Source organism: Etheostoma spectabile, chromosome 4 (genome assembly GCF_008692095.1).
Source record: "Etheostoma spectabile isolate EspeVRDwgs_2016 chromosome 4, UIUC_Espe_1.0, whole genome shotgun sequence".
Lineage (NCBI taxonomy): Eukaryota > Metazoa > Chordata > Actinopteri > Perciformes > Percidae > Etheostoma > Etheostoma spectabile.
The window spans coordinates 25,458,001-25,481,856 of record NC_045736.1 but is presented as its reverse complement, the minus strand read 5'-3'; the positions used below and the strand labels follow the sequence as shown (position 1 = coordinate 25,481,856).

The window sequence follows — 23,856 nt, the reverse complement described above, 5'->3', positions numbered from 1 at the left end:
TGTTGTGTGATATGCAAATGTCATTCAATATTGTATGTGACAATTTCAGTGCAAATTCTGTCCCAAGACTAATTTGCTAAGCCCCCATTGCTGCGTCCAGAGCTTAGCGCCGTACAGGACAAATGTGATTGGTTTAAAGAAATGGAAACAACCCAGAGCTTTTTTTCCTCCTATCCTAGAATGTACAGTATGTGTGATGTAGTCCGACCTTGCTCCACAGCGCTGTGGAGATAGGTCCGGCAGATTACACTAGCAGTTAAAGGCAGGGTTGGTAACTATTTACAATATATACTTTTTATATGTACAATATATTGTTTGAAATGGTCTTTACACCCTGACAGTAATAAATAACCAGCCACTTTTTGGTTGTCTAAAAGCTCACCAGTTCTCCTCTGCCAATAAAGAATATAAAAGAAAGGGGAAAATAAGTAACAGTCTGCTTAGTCACACACACATTGGCAATGGTCCTAACACCCCAACAGCAATAAATATCTTATGGGCTCTGAAAAAACGAGTAGCTGCCGAAATCCGGTAAAAAAGCCCACCAATCACTGTCTGCTTAGAAAGAACCAACAAAATGGAGATGTTACTTTCAAATCTTGCTAGCTTTTTAACATTATTAACCCTGCATTTACTTAAAATTCATTCATTGTAAGAGTAATAATTGAACACTGTCTCAATTTTCCTCCCAGTTTAATGATTACCCGTAAAATCAAGTGTCACTAAAACATCATAGACTGCTTTAACAGTACTTTTTTAGAAATATATTAATCCAGAGGATGGTTCCTCTCTTAGTTTTTTAAGTTTTGAATAGATTAGAGGAGTGTTTCCCAAATCTTTTAAAATGAAGGACACTAAACTGACACAAGTTAGACCACGGACCCCCTTTTGATAAGATTTCGTCCCAGGGTCCCCTATCTGATAGGTGTGCGTGTGATTTCCAAAAATGTATCCCCACCTCAAAATGATCAATGCTTCTTCACCAATAGACCATGTAGTGTACCTAAGTTTTAAATTTTAAACTGAGTAAAGCGCTGTAATGTCAACAATCTGCTACAGAGCTCCATCAGAGCTCCGTCGTATCAGCGGCAGTTGGTGGATGTGTTTAGCCGCCAATAGGTGACTGTGAACCGGCTACAGGCACCGCCAGATGACGGTGCTTTTAGGGTCCATGGTAGTAGAGTTTAGAAAAAGTGAGCATCATTTGGCGACAACAGTTAAGTTTAGGCACCAAAACGACAAGTTTAGAAAAAAGGCCGTGGTTTGGATTAAAACACAAACTGCGTTCACCAGGCTTGAAAGTGGTATGTGTTATGTTGACATTACGTTGTGCTATTTACATTTTGAGATTTCTTTCCATTGAATATTAAAGATCATAAAAGAGTGTTTTTGGCATGCCTATCCATTGTATTGGCACTATCCACGGTATTGGCACTATCCATGGTATTGGAAGGGGGATGTAATTCTTGCATGTTTTGTATTGTTGTTGAACAATCTGGATATGCACGTCTATTCCTCAGTTATGCCTACTCCAGCTCCCCTAACCTGATGAGCCTATCTTCTTTGGAAATCTGCACCATCGTTTCTTTGACAGCAGGCTACTACACATTACTTTTGCACCAAACTATCTGGTAATAATATCTGTGTAGTGAGAAAATCTTTTTGTCCATGTATTACCAAAATTTAGTTCATATTTGTATTTTCACTTCTCTCTAGGGAGACAGAAGAAGGAAAGGATAATTAAATGCAGAGAATGAGAAAAAAGAAGAGTCTGTACGCTGAATAAATAGCAGGCCATTTCCGCATCATAAATATCATCCTCGCCTAATGTGCAGAGCTCCAAGGTGGGCCCAGACTGCGCTACCCTGGGGGGTGTTGGAGGCGAGGGCAGTGCTGGATGCAGGGAAGGATCCCTAACATGCAGCCTTAGGAGAGAGGGGGCGAAGGGCAGCTTAATCCCTGAAGCTGGTACCATATCTGTCCTGATCCCAGCGGGGCAGATGTGCTCCAGATGCCAGAATGGACAAAAAGGTGCATTAATCATTTTCAGCCTGATGACTCTCCCCTTCATCTTTTCAACGTGCATGTGTTTGTGTGTGTGTGAAAGATTGGGGGGGAGTGAGTGAGAGACATGTACAAAAAAAAAAAAACACTGTGCAGTTCTACTACAATTCCCTCCCAAATGTTCATGGGAGACTAACTGTCAGAATTTGAACAAAACTAAAGGAAGATAGTGTATGGATACACATTTTCTATCTCTTTTATCTCTTTTGAAAGGAGACCTCTCATGCGTAGAGAGTCGGTGACATTGGGTTCCGATCTGTCCTGATGTGTAGAAGGTTGAGCTCATTTTTCTGGATGTCAGGCCATGTCCCCTCTGATGAATCCTGGGGCCCGAGGCCTGGGCGGATTGGCTTGCACGCTGGCTACAGGCAGGTGATTGATGACTGGAGTAGTCTTCTGCTTTGCTCTGATTTCCCCCGACCAGCCTATCTGACAGCCCCAGTCGGCAAGCGGACATCTGAATCGCCATCAACAACCACTGGCAGATTTCATGGTGTACAGTGCCTGCACTGCTCTGTGTTTTGAAGGAAAATCTAAGGTAGAAATGCCTGTGCAGTAAAATAAAATAAAAAATTACACCTTTGGTAGACCGTGGTGTGTTACACCCACGCAGAAATTAAATAACAATAAGCTGGCTGTTTTCCACATTCAAGTGCAATTAAGGCAGATTTTGTAGTATATCAGGGTCCCATTCAGAATAGCTTCTCTCAGCATCCTTACAAGCGAGGAAAGTAGTGAGCCAACACCTCACTCCACAGCCTGGTTTGAAGCCCCTGTGTCAGCTCTTTGGATGAATGCTTGCCATTGAACACACACACAGGCGGTGTATCTCCTCCTCAATTAGCACCTTATCCAAAGCCCCCTATGTCCCATTCCCTCCCACAGTACGAGTGTGAAATTTAAAATCCTCGACCAGCGTGATTGCTCTTCTCTTCGGGGCACTGCTGAAGCAGCATAATGACAATCACCATAGTGGCCCAGGATGGCAGAGCTGCAAAGCACGGGTGTTTACAGGGGGAAGCACCGCAAGCCACACTCAGCGAGAAGCGAAGACAAGACAGTGACTTAACAATGGAATTAGGAGCGTCGTACTGTGTATCTCAGATGAGTCATCAGGTTTGCTCAGCCATACTTCTCTATGCCAGCCCTGACTGTCTCTTTGTTCCATGAAAATATCTCTCATTCACGTCCACCCTTCCTTCTGTCAGACTTCTCCTTACCTCTTTGCATCCCATGGAAGCTTGCCAGGTGGGCAAAGTTGTGCCTGACAATTACCGCCCAGCCACCTGGGAGCACGATAAACGTCTGGCTGGTTTGAGGAGACATGATTGGCTGCATCTGTCCCTACTGATGGATGGCTTTTGGGGTACCTGTCTCAGTGGAAGAGGTAGCAGATGATGTCTTTTATTTAAAACTGGAGCTGCTATTACAGATTGGTTTCTTTCTTTCACTCCTGAGATCTGCTTGGTTTTGACTCTGGAGGATGAACACAGCACATAAAAGACCCATCACAGTTTAGATCTCAATTCACAAAAGAAAAGTAGCATTTACCATCCCTACTTCCTCCCTTAGTTACTGTTGCTTCATCTGTATAGCACTTAAATCTTGCATATGCAGTTTAGATAATGTGGTAGATCTACAATCCCTGACAAAAGTCTTGTCGCTTGTGTACAAATTGACCTGAAGTGCCGCTGAAATATATTTCTAATCAAGATTTATTTACAAGAAATGGCTCATTTTAATCCCAACAGCTTTTGTAATAATGTTTCAGTGCAAAAAGAAACTTTCAAAAAGTATTCTAATATTCACAGCTTGGTAAAGCCCATTGAGTCAATTTTTGCAAAGACATAAGTGTTGTCGCCTTGTCATATGAGCTTCACCTGTGACTAATAAGGGATCGATCAGGTCTCAGGTGTGTATAAAAACAACCCCAGTACACTAGACCTTCACATTAACTGCAACTAGACATCTGCAAACATGCCTAAGATTCACCACGAGACTAAAGTTTTGATTATCAAGAGGCTGAAGACCAGATCCACTGCTGATGTGGCAGACACCTTCAATGTGTCTCAGCGTCAAGTACAGAGGATAAAAAAAACATTTGAAGACACTGGAGATGTTTTTGACAAGCCCAGGTCAGCCAGACCCCGCAAGACAACTGCTCGAGAGGACCGTGTTGGCTCGAAAATCCAAGGCCAGCCCATTTTCCACTGCAGCAGAGCTCCACCAGACCTGGTCCCCTGAAGTCCCTGTGTCAACCACAACGGTTTGTCGGATTCTGTCTCGAAATGGCCTCCATGGTCGAATCAGTGCCCAGAAGCCAGCACTAAACAAAAGACAATTGAAAAACTATGTGGCATTTGCCAAGGCCCACAGCCTGCTAAAAGGATGGACACTGGAGAAGTGGAAGAAAGTGGATTTTTCAGATGAATCTTCTGTTGAATTACACCACAGTTGCCGCAAATATTGCAGGAGACCTACTTGCCACCCAGCAATGCTCCATAAGGTGTTTGGCCAAGGCTGGGTCCCCTTTATGCAACAAATGGAAAAGTTTGAGGATATTTTCACCATCAGACTCCAAGGGGTAAAAATGCGGCTTAAACTCGGGAGCTGCGGAGACTGACTGCTTGCAGGCTGGTGAGGAGGCGGGGTGCTAGCAGACTGGTGAGGAGACATACTGGAGGTTGACTGGACTGGTTCTACGAGGACCACCCAGCGCAATTTGGGTTCCCAGAAACCGGTCTGGGGCCAGGGCAGAGTATCCAGCCATAGTCCAATCAGCGCTGTCAAGTTCCTCAAAACATTTTGGTGGGTCCTTTTCTGGTTGGTTCATTCTGTCAGGATCCAAAAAGGCAGAGTTTAGGTATTTATTGAGCTACAGACTTGTGTCCTGAGGTAGGCAGGCAGGCAGGCAGGCACAAACAGAGATAACCAGAAGACATGACAGGGGAAAACAACTACAAAGTAGCAACGCAGGGAATACAGGAAGGGAAGACAAGGAGGAAACACAATGAACCAACATGAGACAAAGACAGCACAAAGACTAAATATACAAGGTGACGAGGTTGAAACAAGAGACAGGTGACACAAGGACTCAGAAACAGGTGAAACACATCAGGGCGGGAGAGACAATCAGGAAGGCAGAAAACACAAGGCAGGAAGTGAAACAAGACATAACAGGAGAGAGGGGCTACTAAATAATAAAACAGAAAAAACAACAGAAACCCACAATCGTGACAGGGCAGGCAAGACGCTTCGCTTCTGAAATGCCCCCCAGTGTGGTATGGCGTGTGGTGAAGGATGGAACAAAACCATCCAGAATGCAGGACAAATCCAATAAAGACCATGACAGAGCTGCAAACATTATCCAGAACTCTGATGGCGTCCAGGACTAGTTTCTGCACAGTGGGGAAATGGGTGCATAAGTCATGTTCACATAATTACAACTTTTAAAGGTCCCATGGCATAAAATATAAATTTATGAGGTTTTTTGACATTAATTTACGTTCCCCAGTCTGCCTATGGTCCCCCAGTGGCTAGAAAAGGCGATAGGTGTTAACCGAGCCCTGGGTATCCTGCTCTGCCTTTGAGAAAATGAAAGCTCAGATGGGCCGATCTGGAATCCCCCCCCCTTTCTCTGCTTTGCCAGCCCAGAGAATTTGGCCCACCCATGAGAGAGAGACATCATGGCTTTCAAACAAGCAAGGCCACACCCCCAGCCTCCACCTTGTATCACGTGGATCATCTCATCTCTTCTATGAAGCCAATCTGGCCAATCCCCTTCCCATGCCTCTGCTGACACTGCTACATATTCACCTCTGGGTTCTTACAGCCTGGACAAACATTTTTCGTCTTGTTGTATGTTTCTGACAGCCCACAGGAAGCACAAGGCTCCTGTTTCCGGCCCCCAGGCTCAAGGGCTGCAGCGCCAAGTAGCAAATATTATTAAATCAAAACCTGAAGCTCGACGAAGATGAGAAATAGGAGGAGGGGGGGAAAGGGGTGGAAGGAAGAAATGCACCCTTCCAGCCAAGCTCGGACACATTAATATGGCAGTCTTCCCAGTGTCCTGCCCATAAGAGCCCAATCAAATATTCTATTACATTATTCTCCAATTTCTGCCCCCTATCAGCCTTGGGGACCAAGGGCCTTGCAAGCACCGTCGGCTGAGGAAATGTTTTCTCTGCAGCCATCTGTAGTGATGGGAGGACATATTGGAAATCAAAGCAGGAACAGGAGGAAGGTGCAGAGGGCAGGTCCCCTGGCTCTGGACAGGCTCCGTTTTGGCCAGGAATTACCGCTCTATGGAAGGAAGGAGTAGAGAGAGGTGAACTACACTGCATTCACACACATTGCCCACTTTACATACATGTTGATGCATATGGGGGAACCTTATGCGTACAGGAGTAGAAATGCAAGCCAGCACACTTCTCAAATACAAGCCAGTCACATATGACATTCACACTGGGCACGATAAACTTTCAGAAACACAGCCCGGGATCAGCAGAGTCAGGCATCTTCAAGCCAAGAAATCAAACAGCGGGGAACACACAGAGAAATAACAAGAGAACAAAACTGTGAGCAAAAGTCAGGGCCAGAAAAATAAACACTGCAAAACTGGAAAGTAAGAAAGTACTGATGCCAAGACGTGAGAAAAAAGACAGAAAAACTGGCGAGGACACCCAGTAAGAACTCTCGCCAATTAATCCGTCCTCTGCTCGGGCTCCTCCTGAGCGGGTTTACTGAGCACTTTGTAATCTTCCCCCAAAAAATACCCCTTCAGGAGACACTTTCTAAGACCTGGACTCATATCTCTGCAACACAGTCAGTCGGCGTTGTGGTCCTGGCTTAGAAGCTCAGCTGTCCAGATTATACATTGAATAAAATCAGTGGTGTCTTTTAGGGGAATTTTGGTATTTTTCAACCTGATTCCTATTTTCCTATGCATTTATGTCTAAGTGACTAATGTCAACACTAATTTTGGCTCTGTATTCCCAATTGGGAAAATGTGCACCGTCAATTTCTGTTGTTTTCACCACTGACAGGCTCAGATTGTTGTTGAAGTGTGTAGAAGCCCAAATAATAATACTGTGCAAACAAACCACATTCACTCTTCATAAATGCCCTATCTATCTATCCATCTATATATCTATCTATCTATGTAACACTCAAAGTGCATGTTACAAATGGTCAGAAGCAAACACTTTCCCTGAAAAAAAAGAGAGTGACAATCCGATCGGCAGTTTGTGACTGGATGAGAAAGAAGAAAACATGTCAGGGACTTTGAGCACAGGGAGTATGGGTTGCAGCTGCCTTTCTCACCTCTGGACCAAACCCCACCACCGCAGCTCTCCCTCTCTTCCCCTTCCCTACACTGTGTTGGTCGCTCTAGCTGCTGCCAGTGGGTAGTAGGTGATCACATGACCTACCCAGCAGCTTTATAAATTATGCAGCCTGAACAAACGTACAAGCCACAGGGTCACTTGAGGAGAACATAGCTACCCCCCCTTCCCCCAATCCTGCAGTTTTCCATTCTACTTTTTGGACAAAGATAGACTGGACAGATGAGAAAAGTAAAGACTATAATGATAGTTGGAATAATTGACAGATAGTGGTCAATATATCAGCTGGTTTTCCACTATTGAGGTCCACAGATATGTGACATGCTCCCAGTACTGTTTTCCTCTACACACACACACACACACACCACACACACACACACACACACACACACACACCCTGTGCCCCCAACTCTGATCACCACCTGAGTGCCCAGCAGGAGACTGGGGGTGATCTCACAGCAGTGTGACAGAACACAAGAGGCCCGAGGTGGGGGGGTTAGAGGGACAACAAAGGTTAGTGGATGGTGGTGGGGTAGGATGAAACATGTGTGTGGTGTTGTGTGTGTGTGTGGTGTGTGTGTGTGTGTGTGGTGTGTGTGTGTGTGTGTGTGTGGTGTGTGTTGTTTCCATTAACAGTGGCCAGGCCCGATGATTAAGCCAAGGGCACTCCAGCCGGCCACTCCTTTGGCAACCTTGTCTCTAGTGGCTCACTGTGTGTGTGTGTGTGTGTGTGGTGTGTGTGTGTGTTGTGTGTGTGCATGTGCGTCTGTGCATGTGTGACTCACCTATGACCAGCTCTGCTTGCTCGGAGGCAGCTCTTTGTCTTTGTGCTGACAGGGTGAAGATGATTGAACGCCCTGCTCCCCCGGTTTTACGCCACAGAGACAGAACGCTTTACACACAGAACAAGTTTTATACTACGTACTGGAGCCTCGCCCTGTTTCTGCACATCAGCACTTGTATCATATGTATTTCCAAATGTTGTGCAAGTAGCAAACTGTTAATGAAGTTGGCCTATAATGCCAAAATCCAAAAGACAATATAAATATAGTTTAGAGGGATTATATATAAAACTATTATTAGTTTAATTCATTAAGTAGAACTCTGACAAAATTTAACAATGTCCATGTCTGCTTTAACATCATATCACTTTGTCCTTTTGCTCAGCCTAGATGGTACAACGTTTAAAAATAAAAAAGTAGCATTATGGAATGTGTGTTCTTGAGCAGGAATAAAAGAAGCATGCAATAAGAGTGTGATTGTTATATGTACTTATGTGGTGATAACTGGGATTTTTTATTTGGAATGCTTTAATAATGTATTTGATTTAAGATCAGGGAACAATTGCTTTTGTGTGCTCTCTCTGAGTCTTAGCAAATTTGTATTTGTGTATTTGCGCAGTGATAAAACACAGAAACGAAGGGATAAAACAGTAATGAGGCACAAAGAAAAAAATTAGAAGAGAAGAATGGGAAGAAAACAAGGCAGCTCCAGTGGACAAAAACAGCAAGAGAATGCGCTCATGTGTTGATCTTTTGGGTAAATTCAATAGGCTGACAAATCTGCTGACGCGTTTATATAATCACCAACAGAAAACAATCCTGCAGAAAGATCTTCCACTCCCTACCCCATATACAAGAAGGTAATGAAATGTAACTACATTGGATTGAATACATTTGATTGAAGTAAAAAAAAAAACTAAATGAGAATAATATAAATGTATAATATAGAAATGTAAAACATTATAGAAATAAAAGTAAAGAATTTAAGAACCTGTGGAAAATCCCACAGGTCGTAACAATATCCTAAACAAAAACACCAGGCGTATTTTACGATGAAATAAAATACAACTGAACTCAAATGTGATTGTAGTCAATAGTTTAGCAATTTTGCACGTCTTCATTGCATTTTTATTGTCATGGTCTTAACAATGTTGCCAAAGCAATCTCATAGATTTATCTCTAAGGAATGCTAGTATGCAGGAAATCAATTAAACTATTGACAGGAAATTCATCTGCAACTATTTTCATAATCAATGCCATTAGTGAATACAAAAAAACATTCTTTGAGTCCAGTTGTGAGTGTTTGCTGCTTTTCTTTGTCATATGTGATGGTAAACTGAACCTAGCACTTTAGGGAACTGTATAGGAAGAAAGAAAATGAAGAGATGCCTTTATTCATCCTCCAATGGGGAATTACATTTTTACCCTGTTCAGTTACACACATTACACACAGGCCTGAAATGAAGGGTAACTTCAAGGGCATTTGCACTATTTTCTGACATTTTATAGACCAGGCTAATAAGCAGTTAGTTGGGCAATCAATCAGCAGATTAATCAATGATGAAAATAGCCGTAATACTACTTACAACTCAATTTAATTTTACAATGACTGACTTTAGTACTACTTCCGTCATTCTTTGCAAAAGCAGGGGGCGTAGGCAGGCAGCAGACTGTACTGTTTGTCCTCCTCTCCCATAACATCATATTTCTAAGGATGTTTATACTATTATTTATTTATTATTATTTTAAGTGTGTGCTGAAATATGGTGTTTGGCTTGTATCCCTGGAGAGCCTGTGCTGTTGGAATGATTAGTAAAGCATGTAACCAGCTTGTATCTTGTTGAGCCAGACAGACAGGGAACATATGTATGTGGGCTGGGCCTTGTAATCAGCACATGGGCTGTGAAGCTCTTGCTACTGCCAGGGCATGAATGCACTTTTTCTCTCCGTGGTCTGAGGGCAATAAAATAGACACAACACAAATGCATCCAAATTACACACATATGCGCAAACATGCTCAGATATAGAAGCCAAAAAGCAATGAAAAAGAGGTTTTCTCCTTCTCGATTGTGTTAGGTAAACAAAATCAGATCTACAGTGTCTGAACAGACAGGATTATCCATTTAGTTTACAGCCACAAACACACATCCAAACAGTTGTCATTTGAATACCACAGACAGAGGCTAATTAATTACTTTGGCAGATGCATCTTCTCTCTCTCTCTCTCTCTCTCTCTCCTCTCTCTCTCTCTCTCTCTCTCTCTCCTCTCTCTCTCTCTCTCTCTTTGTGTTAAGCCTCCATTGTGTAAGACGTGATCAGTATTCGTCTGTGGTTTTCAGTTAACTGAAAGAGCGGTGTGACAGTGACCCTCGGGTCCACACAGACCCCACTGCCTCCTCACTCTGCCTGCCGTCCTCCCATTCCGCCAAAGGCTGCCTGTAATTAAGAGCCACACAGTGGAGGAGTGTGTGTGTGTGTGTGTGTGTGTGGTGTGTGTGTGTGTGTGTGTGTGTGTGTGTGTGTGTGTGTGTGTGTGTGTGTGGTGTGTGTGTGTGCGTGTGTGTGTGTGCATCTATGGAGCAATACAATGAGAGAGTATTATCCATTGAGATAATAAAGCGAGACAGGACAGATTAAGTGGGAGATTGTAAGAAAAAGAAAATTAAATGGAAATCCATTTTCCTTGTATATGAAAATCTTAATACAATATATAAGTCTTGCAATATTTTCTAATTGTCAACAAATATGATAAGATTAAAACAAACAATAGCCCTGTTTCCATACAATTCAAGCTTCAAAGTGTCCTCAAGCAAGACACTGTTCCTTAAGTTGCTTTCAATGGGCAGGCCAGGGCCTTGCATGGCAGCTCTGCCATCATCAGTGTGTGTGTGAATGGGTAAATAAGAGGCAAAGTGTAAAGTGCTTTGTCCAGTAAGGTAGAAAGGCGCTATATAAATGCAGTCCATTTACCATATTTAAACCTTTGCCTTTAGATAAAGGCAAATACAGTTCACCATTAACAATGGTAACTATAAAAGGATGCATTAACAGAGAAGCTCACCTATAATTTACAATGGTACCCTAAACAAAATCTCAGAGGAAGTGAACAGTAGATGAGATGAGCACATAAAGGTTAACTGTCTGTCAGAGGTGAGTAACTCATCCAGCCATCTTCTATTCACGTTTTCCTTCCATTCCCTTTTCCTTCTTTGCCTCCCTGATGTTAGTGTCAGATGAGGGGAGAGAGGAAGATGATGGGCTTCACTTCCTGCAAACACCCTCATCAGTGTGTTGCATCGATTGCATTAGTATCTCCTCCTCACCAATCAATGACTCTCTGTGCCGTCCTGAGTTGTGCTCAACATGCAGGATTTTACCAAACATCATCACTCTCTCTGGCTTTTTATCTCTCAAACTGATGTTTTTTGATGACTGCTGACGATTCTAACACTGATATATAGCCTGTATTAAATGTGTAATTGTTTTGAAGCTAAACCAAAATTCTGAAAGTCTCCTTTTTCCTAATTATTTAGGGGAGAGAAAAAGAACAGAAATTCAGGAATACTGCAATAATTTGACCCGCAACTCTTGTCTCATGTTCTCTCCATGTCTGTGACAGGGATGCAGGTGTTAGATTAAATAGAGAAGATGAGCTCAGTGGAAAGACCCATTAGACACCAGCAGCAGGGTCTCAATTGAACAAACAGAAACACTGTTATCTTGGTTTTCCATAGCTGACTGAATGCAATTCTGTCAAAGGAAAACAGGAACATGCAAACGCATGCAAACGCATGCACACACATTTGGGCATGGGAATGTGATCCGTAAATTAGCCTTACTCAGTTTCTAATGCACTATTTTCATTTTCACTTTTTTCTTTTTGCTCCAAAAATGACAGGATATCCCCCTCACCTTCTGGTGTTGGCATGTGTGCTGAAATTCTCAGAGCGACTTCACTCCCCCCTTCCCCTAACTCCCGCAAATGTATTAATATGATTTACATAAAGTTAAAGTTCTCCCGGCAGTCAAGAAGGCCGCTCTAAAATAAGCTGTTGTGGTGACAGAGCCAATGTGTTATGTGTGTCCCAGGCCCGGCGGGCTCCAGGGGCTGCTGGGTAGGGACTGCCGTGGAGGGTCCCTGGAGGTCGCTGGCCTGGAAATGACACAGAGTGAGGGAAGAGCCCCCATACACCAGAATCAGTCATCTCATCTGCAGGGGGAGAGGAGGAAGGACAAAGATGCATCGTCCCACCGCCGGGCACACACCACACACACACACAACACACACACACACACACACACACACACACACACACACACACACACACAAACAAACACACACACATGCCTTTTCTCACACACATACACACACAGACAAACACAGCAGCATGAAATATTTTTTGTGATTTTTAAGTATGGCTTTAAAAAGGATTATGCTAGTTATGATCCATCCAGGGAACTTAATCTCTTCAATGGTGCCCAACACAGCTAAAAAAAAAAGTCAGTTTATAAAGCTTCTAAAGCTTTAAGGGCCTATTCACCTAAATCACAAAAACACGCACAAGCATGTTTCATGTCTGGTTGTATCTAGCCATGCAGATAGTTTGGGGTTTGCTTTTATTGTCTACCCAATAAGAAAATTGTTTTGGATTGAAGACATTTTTACATTACATTTTGACAAAAGGCGATTTATAACTTGCAAACTCACAACAAAATATATAGCAAACACAGTAAAAAATACAAAAACTTCTCCAACACCACTCAAAAAAGTCACACTATAATACTGTTCATTATGTATCCAGGTTTTAAGATTTCAGGACGGATTTCTGCCTCCATCCCAAAACAATTGAGGTAAAATTACTTTTGTGGTCCTCACAGCATTAAAAAAATAATTGTTAAGATCTGGCTTTAGTAAAGGCTTGTTCAAGTTAAAGGGAGTTAAAGAGCTGATAATCATGGTTAAGTTCCCGTCACACTCTGACAGAAAAATTGCAACAAAATCAATTGTAAACGTGACCCAATAACCACCACATCTGCCCATAATGGCTGGAAATAGTACGGTGCGGTGTAGCTTACCTACCACAAGGTCAATATCTGCCCCCACCTGATGACAGCCGACTGATTTCCAACTACTCTGACAGCTTTTTGATGGGATGATTTTTGAGAAACCGCCATCAAAGCTCTGGAGGTTTGGGCCAATAGCACACGGGAAATACAATCTAGTGTAAAATGGGACAGAGGAGGTTTAAAAAAATAAAAATAAAGACCAAAGAAATCCCCCTAGAGGGACACACAGCACTCCAAGCTGTCTAAAGGGAGCTGAAACATGTGAAAATCAAGAGCTGTGGAAAGCATTTTGTGACAACCTACCATAAGGCCTTTTTTCTGAGGAAGAATATTTAATGCTAGAAATAACTCGGCATGGCCTGTGTTACTCCTTGCCATTACCCGGCACAGCAGAGAAAGTACCCCAATGCGTCTCCTCTGAGCTGCATGACGATGAAAAGGCAAAATGTCAACACCTAGTTTTCCCTGCAAATATTTAAGAAAACTGTGACTAAAGGAGAAGTCCTCGGAGAGAGAGAAACACAGAGCGGGTGAATTAGCTGAAACATTCATGCTACATTTTCCCTGATGCTTCATCTTAATTACCGTCGTGCAAGCCATGCAAATCCGATTGGCCGTTTTGTGCCAGGAAATTCATAACCACAGTGCAATATTAATTACTCCGGTAGGATTTGTGCTATATTTGATATGCACAAGGCATTGCAGCCATTACCAGCCTTGTGTTTCTCAGCCCTGCATGTCAGCGGTAATCAAATCTAAACGTTGACAACAACACAGTCACCAATCAATATAGAATGGGAGGGATCCTTTCATGCTGGAGTTTTAATCTCTTTTCTCTCATGTTTTGTGTCTTAATCTGTGTCAATATCCTGTTAGCATCTCTCACACACAATTCTATTAATTTCTCTCCAACATTGCTCATTGGATTTCCTCATTTAAAGCGCATCTTTTATGTTCCATTGCTCGTAAAGCCATTAGATTAAGTGGAGTCAAACGCAATTACAGCTCACTGTTCAGTTAGAGCAAGTATCTGCTTTATTTGAGGGAGGAACGGGGAGATACGATATGTATGCTATACTGGGACTTTCACGTACGGTTCCCAGTACTCCTAAAGCATGATCCAGAGAGTAAGTTGAATTGAAAGAGTGAGAATGAGAAAACAGAATGAGACAGAGAGAAAACAGACAGAGAATGAAGCAGGGATGGTAGATAGAGGGAGGTAACTGGCCTTTAACTTCATCAATGGAGCAAGACTGACCTCTACTGGCAAACACACCTTTCTTGTCAGTGTTTGTACACGCTTTAACTCCTCACCAGTGGCTTTAAAATTGCATTCTTAAATCATCCAGCCATATGAGTGAGAGGGAACATAGATCAAACACACTGAGGAGTAGAAATAATACGGAAAAAAACACAAAGCACTGTGCCAATTACTGGCTCAGGTTCTACATTGCTCTTATAAAAATGTAATCAATCACACGCTCCCATGAGGGCCACCCACAATGAAGTCCACAGTTTAACACCCCACAACCGCAACGACAGGTAAAGGTCGACGGGTGGAGAGGTAATGGTGCACTCCTGTTAATAACATAGCTACAGTGCGCACCTTTTAGTGAACTGAGACATACAGAGAGAAGTGCAGGGTTTTACTCTCATCCACATCCATAAAACTATTTTCGCCCATCAGGACCCCCTGGCACGACTCTATTCTCCTCTAAAAGCTTCAGTTGATTTTCAGATCAGTACTGAGGATGCCACCTCAAGCTGATAGCAGCTGGAGCGTGTTGGGGAGGAGAGAGGGATTGCCCCGGGGGTCCTAAAAGGTCCAGACGTGCTAATTAATATCTCTGTCTATGCAGCGTGCCACAGACAACAAAGAGCAAGTGGAAGAGTTGCCAGAAAAGTGATGACACACACATTGATGTAAAGGCATGTAGAGATGAGGCCACATTTTACATTCAAATTGACAGTTTATTCATCCAAGCACTCATATGAATGCTTAAACATGACAGACAATTCCAAAAAACCTGTTTGTTCATACCCCCCCCCCCCCCCCACACACACACACACACAACACACACACACACACGCGCACACCTCACACTTATTCCCAGTCTCTATATGATTTGACTATCCACATATACTGTTTATTCAGCACAAAAAAAGATCAAGCTCATGAGCTAACAGCCATAAGAGACCATATGACCATTACAAAACCACACACCCTCTGTGTGTGTGCGTGCGTGCGTGTGTGCATGCGTTTCTGTCTCACATCCTCTGCCTCTGCTAATGATGTACTGGCACACACGTTAGCTGCGTAGCCATTCACAGGGCTGGCATGAGTTAATGGCCCTGGCACCCCAAGCCTACGATAATGTGATACATCCAACTGGCTTAGTGGCACACGTACAGTCAGGACTGAACAGATGCCACTCATTTCTGCTAGTGAAAATGACCCAGCAATCAGTTGGCCAAACACCTAAACAACCTCAGCAAGCTAGTAATGAAAGTTATGAATGTTCTACTGGGTGACAGCACAGCGTGGAGCCTCGCTACAGTGGCCGCATTTCTCTCTCCTACTTTCTGTTTGTCCTTTTCCTGCTCTTGCCAGTTTTGGGGCTGATCTTTAGTTAGCTGATATTTTGTTAACCCTTAGACTCTATTTTTGACCTACTCCTCTTCCCTTTTGTCTCTTTTTCACTCTCTCATTCTGCCAATCGCTTTGTCTCATCCACTTTTTCTATCACACAATACACTCATTTTTTTCTGCCCTGCCATCCTCTTGCTGGGCAGCACTAGTGTGTGTGTGGTGTGTGTGTGTGTGTGTGTGTGTGGTGTGTGTGTGTGTGTGTGTGTGTGTTGGTGTGGTTTGTGTGGTGTGTGTTTCCCTGTGTACATGGCTGCCTAGTCTGTGCATGTGTGTGTTTTTGTGGCTGCTAGCCGATGCAGTCTGTGACATATTGCGGTAATAAAAAGCTCCTCTGCAGGGACGGCTGTGGCCCACTAATTAAACACCTCCTCCTATGCGACCTTATTGCAGGCGCCAGTAGCCATAGAATCCGACAACATCTTTTGGGCCATGCGTCAAACTGCATCTCCCATCTCTGAATCATAGGAAAGAGGGAAAAGGGGGAGGAACTGAAGAGATGCAAGGTCATTACCATAGAAAATTATAATGTGCACAAAATCATTTCCACACTCGGAATCAAGGTAGGCCTACAATGCAAGAAGCAGACTTGTTTTCAAAGTTCTATAAAAAATAAAAAATAAATTAGTCCAGCAAATGTTGGACCATTGTGCTCATGATTTGTCCACAATGTCAAAAAAAGGTTACGGTTGAGATCCATTTATGTTCTCTAAGGTAACTGATGATGATGTTCCTTCAAAGGGTCATAGTTGATTCATAAGGTACTAACATGTATATATGGTCCATATTAATCAATTAATCCATCAATCAATTGTATTTGTCACATGAAATTGTACAAGGTACAATTACTGTGAAATGCAATCCCATCAGCTCCTTTAACATGCATGATTCATCATGAAGCAGAGCGTGGTTGTCAGATCCGCACACATAAAAAGAGTACCCCGGTTGAATGGCACTGACCCAGCCAACTCTTGGCAAAAAGACACCACAGCTCACAACATCCTGCCGGACACCGAAGCAGACACAGAGGCACGCAGGCCATCCAGCCCATCGCCCAACTCCTGCACACTGGCTAGCAGGAATGCCAGCTCATGTTGAGCACTATTCTCCACCTTTTTGTCTGTGATGAAAACTTTACTATGATGTTTGCATTTGAAAACTTGAGCCAACTGGCTAACTTGCCCAGGCTAGCAGAGACGGCAGGATATTAGGAGGTTAGCAGTGTCGACAGGAGACATTCTCACAGGACACTGAATGTCCTGGTTTTCACAAGGCTACGTGAATATGTTTGCTCAATTTACTACTTTCTCTCCAGTTTATATAGACTATGCATTGTGCACAGAGCAGTCAGTGTCTCTTGTGTGTAGAATGCGCTCATATCATTGGCTCTGCATGGGACGTGACGTAGCAAGCACAAGCACCAGTATCTAAGCAATCAGGTAAGCTAAGATAAATTAAGTAAGATAAGTTTCCTCTTATGGAAATACTTGAGCTGTTTAAAATATTCATTACTATGCACAATCTTACTGCAGAAAAGGCCAATTTTGTCTTGTGGGTCTAAAATCTAATGGACATTTGTGAGCAAAGCTGTCGGTCAGTCATCGATATGTCCAGGTTTTTTATCAGACATAGGTGGCAACCCTAGTAGCAAAACATGTTATTGTTTGCTAGCTAAAACGTGACTCAGTTAGACTCTAGCTACACCTTAACAAAACATGTAATAGTTTGCTAGTTATAGCTAGTTAGTTAGCCTGTATCTACTCCTTACCACATTTCATTGTTTGCTAGCTATTATTCAGTTAGTTAGCCTGTAGCTTGTCCTTAACAAGCAGGGCTTGATATAAACCTTTTGCTCCCCAGCAACTCTTTTTTTTTTAGTTTGCTAGTTATAGCTAGTTAGTTAGCCTGTATCTACTCCTTAACACATTTCATTTTTGCTAGCTAGTATTCAGTTAGTTAGCCTGTAGCTTGTCCTTAACAAGCAGGGCTTGATATGAACCTTTTGCTCCCCAGCAACTCTAGCTAAGGTTAGTTGTTTTCCAAAGTTACTAGCTTGTCAGCATTTTAAGCCACAATTCTACAAAAATTAAATTTTATTTTATGCTACAATTTACTTGAACAACCAGAACAAGTTAAATTAAACAAGTGAAATTGAATGCAATTAATTAAATCAAGACTATATTAAATATATCTAACACTATATACTACAATCATCATGTGCGTGTTTGTGAGTGTGTGTGTGTGTGTGTGTGTGTTTGGGTCAGGCCTGCTAAGTGAAGGTGTCCTCTGATTTGGTCCGTTGAGGGGTGAGGGTCAGCGCGACAGACGACTCAGCACCTGTCACCAGCCGAGTCCCACGCATCAGTCACCACCTCCATATGCTGCCCATTAAAATCAGACATGTGGGCACTTGGCTGGCAAAGTCCACACACCTTGTGACCCTTTCCACATCTGTTGACAAATCCTTAAACACATGCAGCACGGAGAAGGGGGAAAGGACAGTCAACAGGGGAAAGAGAGTGTGAATGATAATGCGAATGGTCTGTATGCTCAAATTACACAGTTATTAGGTTAAAGCTGCTGTTAATAATATTTCTTATTGATAAGAATCCAAACTCTCTCAAAAATATATACTTTTATTTTTTTCAGTATTTCCACAGCTGGGCATCTTAGTTTTTAGCAAAGATGACTCAAACAGGAGTACATTTTCTGGGGACTATTTTCAACTGTGGATTAATATGTGCTAGTATTTCTTTCAGCAGAATGTAGTATGGGATCAGGTCAACTGTTTTTTTTGTTTTGTTTTTATTGTTGTTTGAACACAATGGAGGTGTATGGCATATAGGCTGTAAATCAGATTTGGGCTACACAGACAAAAAAAATTAAAGACATTTTGTTTTTTAACTATCCTTATCTGAGATTTCTGCTACCACCCAAATACATTGTATGTAAATAGAATATTTAGAATAGAATATGTAGTGGTGCTCACAGCTTTGAAATGTTATATTTTAGAAATGTCTGAGCAGGTGGTGTGTTTTTCCAGACACTGTGTTCAACTCCACATAATCCACAGACCTCACTGTGAACACTGGGAATACATACACAAAACAGAAGACAACAAGTGCAATTTTTCTATGTTGTTTTTTTGCAACATCTTTGGCTTTGTCCTTTTTTTGGGACTATGTTCAGTATAATTACTATTTATGTTGGTGCATATAGTATTTAATACCGTTCATTTTAGTTTTTCATGCATCATTCATAAATTGTAGATGTTCATAATGTATGATGTATTCTTGTTTAATTCTTGTTTTTAATTATTTGTGTATGTATCTGTTCTTGTACTTCTGCTGACACTTGAATTTCCCTGTGTGTGTGTGTGTGTGGTGATCACTTACTTTCTACAAAAGATACAACATATAACACCTGGTGATGGCATGTTCTTTGGACAATCCCTTGTAATAGTGACATTGTCTCCAGAAAAACAGGTTCCTGGGCACATATATACTGCTGGAGGTATGTGTTAATTTGCCTTTTGTGTAGACCTAAGCTTTAACTGCTTTATTTAAGGCAACACCATTAGATCTCAGCTGTAGGGTTTAAAAGGTGTACGTAAGTAGTTTAACCTGAATTAGCCCTATACAGAAGAATGGCCTGTAGCTGGAGTAGGGCCATGCATATAAGTGAAGCCTGAGAAAGAAAAAGAGAGACATGAAATGGGGGAGTATGAGTTCAAAGATGAAGAGACATTTGCTCGCTGTACCAATGACACTGGTGCACATTTGTGTGTGACTGTGTATATACTGTACATATGTATTTTTTGGTGCAAATCAGTGTGTGTGTGTGTGTGTGTGTGTGTGTGTGTGTGTGTGTGTGTGTGTGTGTGTGTGTGTGTGTGTGTGTGTGTGTGTGTGTGTGTGGTGTGTGTGTGTGATTGCAAGTCTAATATGCCTGGTTGTGTATGTGTGAAAATGCAAGAGTGTGTGCGAGTGCACTTGAGTGACTGTGCAGTGGAAATGCAGAGGGCATTCTCTTCAAACGGATGGTATTCAAAGAGCAGGGAGTTTCAAAAGGAGACAGCACTGAGGGCAGTCAGGTTTGAACTGTGTTTGTGCAAGCAGTCTTCCTTTAAAAAGGAAAAAATTAATTCCTGAAATGCAATCACTGAGTTTTTTTGGAGGAGGAGAGAATATTAGGGGAAATAAATTGAAAGCGGTGGAGCCAGAGAGAAAGTGAGTTTACTTACCAACCAGAGAGCAGAGAGAGGAATAAGAGAGAGGAGGGAGTTGTGGGCTGGAAGGCAAGAGGAAGAAAGTCAGAGGGAGAAAGAAATAGAGAAAGAGGGAGAACGTTGGCCTGGGGCGCTGCTACGTGCTGCGCCTCCTTTCTCCTCTTTCTTCGGGAAGCTCAGAGAGGAGGAACGAAAAAGACACTAGACGAGAAAGAACAAAAACCCACTTTCCATCCGTACCTATGGGAGCGCTGAATCTGACTCTGCCCCATATAGCTGCACCAAGCTGACCTCTGCGCTGCTGGAGTAATGGCTAGTAAATTAGCATGTCAGTGGCCCAGTGCCCCGTCACGCCGGCTCCCTCACACACATAATAAACACACTCCATCACCTGTTCGGCCCAACCACACCGCCCAAAGAGAGCATATTAATTATAGATGTACGTTAAATTACTTTCATTACCTCCCCTGCTCAGTGGACATGGGAGAGACAGGGATGATGGATGAAAAGGGATTTGCTATACCTCCCCTAGTAGTAAATGCCCCCTCTTTTACTTTCTCTAACTCTTTTATTCTTTATTTTGCACCAATTCCTCCATATTTGTCACTGTTTGTCTCTCTGTCTTGTGACTGTTTTTTCTTACTGTGACACAAACTAGATAGTTGGAGAAAGTCAGGTTGCAGATTGAGTTGTAGGGGCAGCATGCTAAGCAGTTCCCCAAAACAAGCCCTTTATGACTGTGGTTGGTAAAGAAATATTCCACTGAAAACCTGTGAGTAAGGCTACAACTGCACATAAGAACCAACCGCAGAGATAGTATAGCATGCCGTAATAAATGCCACAAAAAGTTATAGTGTGTAGTATGTCATAAAAAAGTCATAAAACTCACATAATCACACAAAGTCATTCTATAGTATGCCATAAAAATTGTCATAAAAAGACATAGCACATAGTATAACATGCCATAAAACTCATGAGAAGTCATAATATAGTATGTCATACCAATGTTGTAAAAAGTAATTCTACAGTATGTCATAAAGAGTCATAGTATAATATGCCATACAAAAAGTAGTATAGTAGTATAGTGTTAAATTTTATAAGAAGTCATAGTAGAGTAAGCCATAAAAATGTTGTAAAAGGTCATGATTTAGTATGTCATACAGAGTCATAAGAAATGTATTGTGTAGTATGTTATGAAAAATGTCACAGTCATAGTATAGTATGTCATAAGAAATGTCATAAAAACTTATGGTATAGTACACAAAAAAAGTAATGCAAAGTCAACTTAAAGTATGTCATAAAATTTTCATAAAAAGTCATACTTTAGTATGTCACAAAAATGTCACAGCATTTCCATAAAAGAAATTTGAAAAAGTCATAGTATAGTATTTCATTCAAAATTTCATAAGAAGTCATTGTAGAGTATGCCATAAAAATTGTGATTGTTTAGTATGTCACAAAAATGTAAAAAGACATTGTATAGTATGCCATTAAATATCATAAAGAGTCATGGTATAGTATGCCATAAAAAGTCACGCAAAGTCAAATTATAGTTTATCATAAAAATGTCATAAAAAGTAATTGTAGAGTATGCCATAAAAGTCATAAGAAGCCGTACTATAGTATGTTGTAAAGAATGTCATAATCATAGTATAGTATGCCATAAAAAATTTGGAAAAAGTCATAGTATCATATTGCATTCAAAATTTTATAAGAAGTCATAGTAGAGTATGCCTTAAAAATATTGTAAAAGGTCATGATTTAGTATGTCATACGAAGTGATACGAAATGATTGTATAGTATGTCATAAAAATGTCATAAAAACTTATGGTATAGTACACAAAAAAAGTCATGCAAAGTCAACTTAAAGTATGTCATACAATTTTTCATAAAAAGTCATACTTTAGTGGCACAAAAATGTCATGGTATTAGTATTCCATAAAATAAAATTTGAAAAAGTCATAGTATAGTATTTCATAAAATTTCATAAAAAAGTCATTGTAGAGTATGCCTAAAATTGTGATTGTTTGTATGCCCTACAAATGTAAAGACATTGTATAGTATGCCATTAAATGCATGCAAAGCATGGTTAGTATTGTCATAAAAATGTCATAAAGAGTCATGGTATAGTATGCCATAAAAAGTAATGCAAAGTCAAATTATAGTACACCATAAAAATGTCATAAAAAGTCATTGTAGAGTATGCCACAAAAGTCATAAGAAGCCATACTATAGTATGTCATAAAGAATGTCATAATCATAGTATAGCATGCCATAAAAAATGTGGAAAAAGTCATAGTATCATATTGCATTCAAAATTTCATAAGCAGTTATAGTAGAGTATGCTATAAAATAATGTTGTAAAAGGTCATAGACAGAGTATAGTATACCATAAAAAGTCATACAAGGTCATAGTATAGTATCCCATTAAAACGTATAAAGTCATTGTAAAGTATGCCATTAAATGTCATACAAAGTGATAATATAGTATTTCATAAAAAATGTTTATTTCATAAAAACTCAGTCATGTCATAATGTCGTAAAAAGTAATTGTATCGTATGTCATAACAAGTCATAAGAAGTTGTAATGTAGTTTGTCATAAAAAGTCATAGTATAGTATGCTATAAAATTGTAGAAAAGTCATAGAGGGTTTTCACGACGCGTCATCAGACCGGAAGTCGCCATATTGGAGGTGATTTGCACCACAACAAAGCACAGGCACTCAAGTAGCTCGTCAAGGAAAATGGTTATTTTGCCGTGTTTTAGGTCAGACCGAGAAAAAACACTTGGAATATTATCAACTTCCAAAAGTTATTTAAAACCAGGGAGAAGAATGCCAGGCGTTATCAGAGGAAAAGAAGCACTCGAGGTTGGCAAAGCTAAAACTCACTCAGGTAGTGTAGATAGCAAACTGGGGCTTTTTGAAATGAAAAAAAAACAAAACAATTGAGAGTCTCTTGGCTACACCTTGAGTATCACAATGATGTCATGCAGTTAAGGTTAGGTTGAATAAAGACGTTATTGCATTACTTTCTTTGGCCTTCACAACACAACGGCCGTTAATGACTTGCTACTGCGTCTCCCTCACTCATCCACACACCATCTGGTTATAGGCCTCCAAACCTTTGTAGGATTAAAGGTCTGCAGCTGTGTATGGGCTCGGAGAGAAAAGCAGGTAGTGGACTAGCTATATCGGGATATATGCAACTGAAGGAAGAATCACCCGGTCGTCATGGATCCAAGAAAAGGGAGCCAATTCGTAGGGATCTGCACCGCCAATAAACTGTAATTTCTAGAAATATCACGCCTTTTCTTCGCGCCTCCAATATGGCCCCGCATCCGGGTTACTGCCCAGAACGTTACGTCGGTGAAAACCTTCTATAGTATAATATGTCAGTCAAAATGTCATTAAAAATCAAAGTCATGAAAGTGTCGTAAACATCATAAAACGTCATGCTGTCATACCATAGTATGCCATAAAAATTTTGCAAAAGGTCATAGTGAAATAGTCATAACACAGTATATCATAGAAAAGCATAAGGAGTGTAGTATGTCATGGTCATAGTATAGTATTTCATAAAAAGTTAAACATAGTCTCATCTCGTTATCTCTGCTAGTGGGGCTTAGCACTGTCCAGGACGGTTGAGATTTGTTTAAAGATGTTTTTTTCCCCTATCCCAGAATAGACAGGTGGTATAGCCAGACCATACTCCAGTACTGATACA

The 23,856-nt window shown here is 41.3% G+C and overlaps 1 long non-coding RNA gene across 1 annotated transcript; it reads left to right on the top strand.

Moving 5' to 3' along the window:
- Positions 1 to 73: 73 nt before the first annotated feature.
- On the top strand, positions 74 to 23,836 carry LOC116688125 (uncharacterized). Its single transcript, XR_004331716.1, has 3 exons — positions 74 to 182; positions 6,254 to 6,259; positions 23,822 to 23,836. It is a non-coding gene; the product is annotated as an uncharacterized LOC116688125 (long non-coding RNA).
- Positions 23,837 to 23,856: the final 20 nt, after the last annotated feature.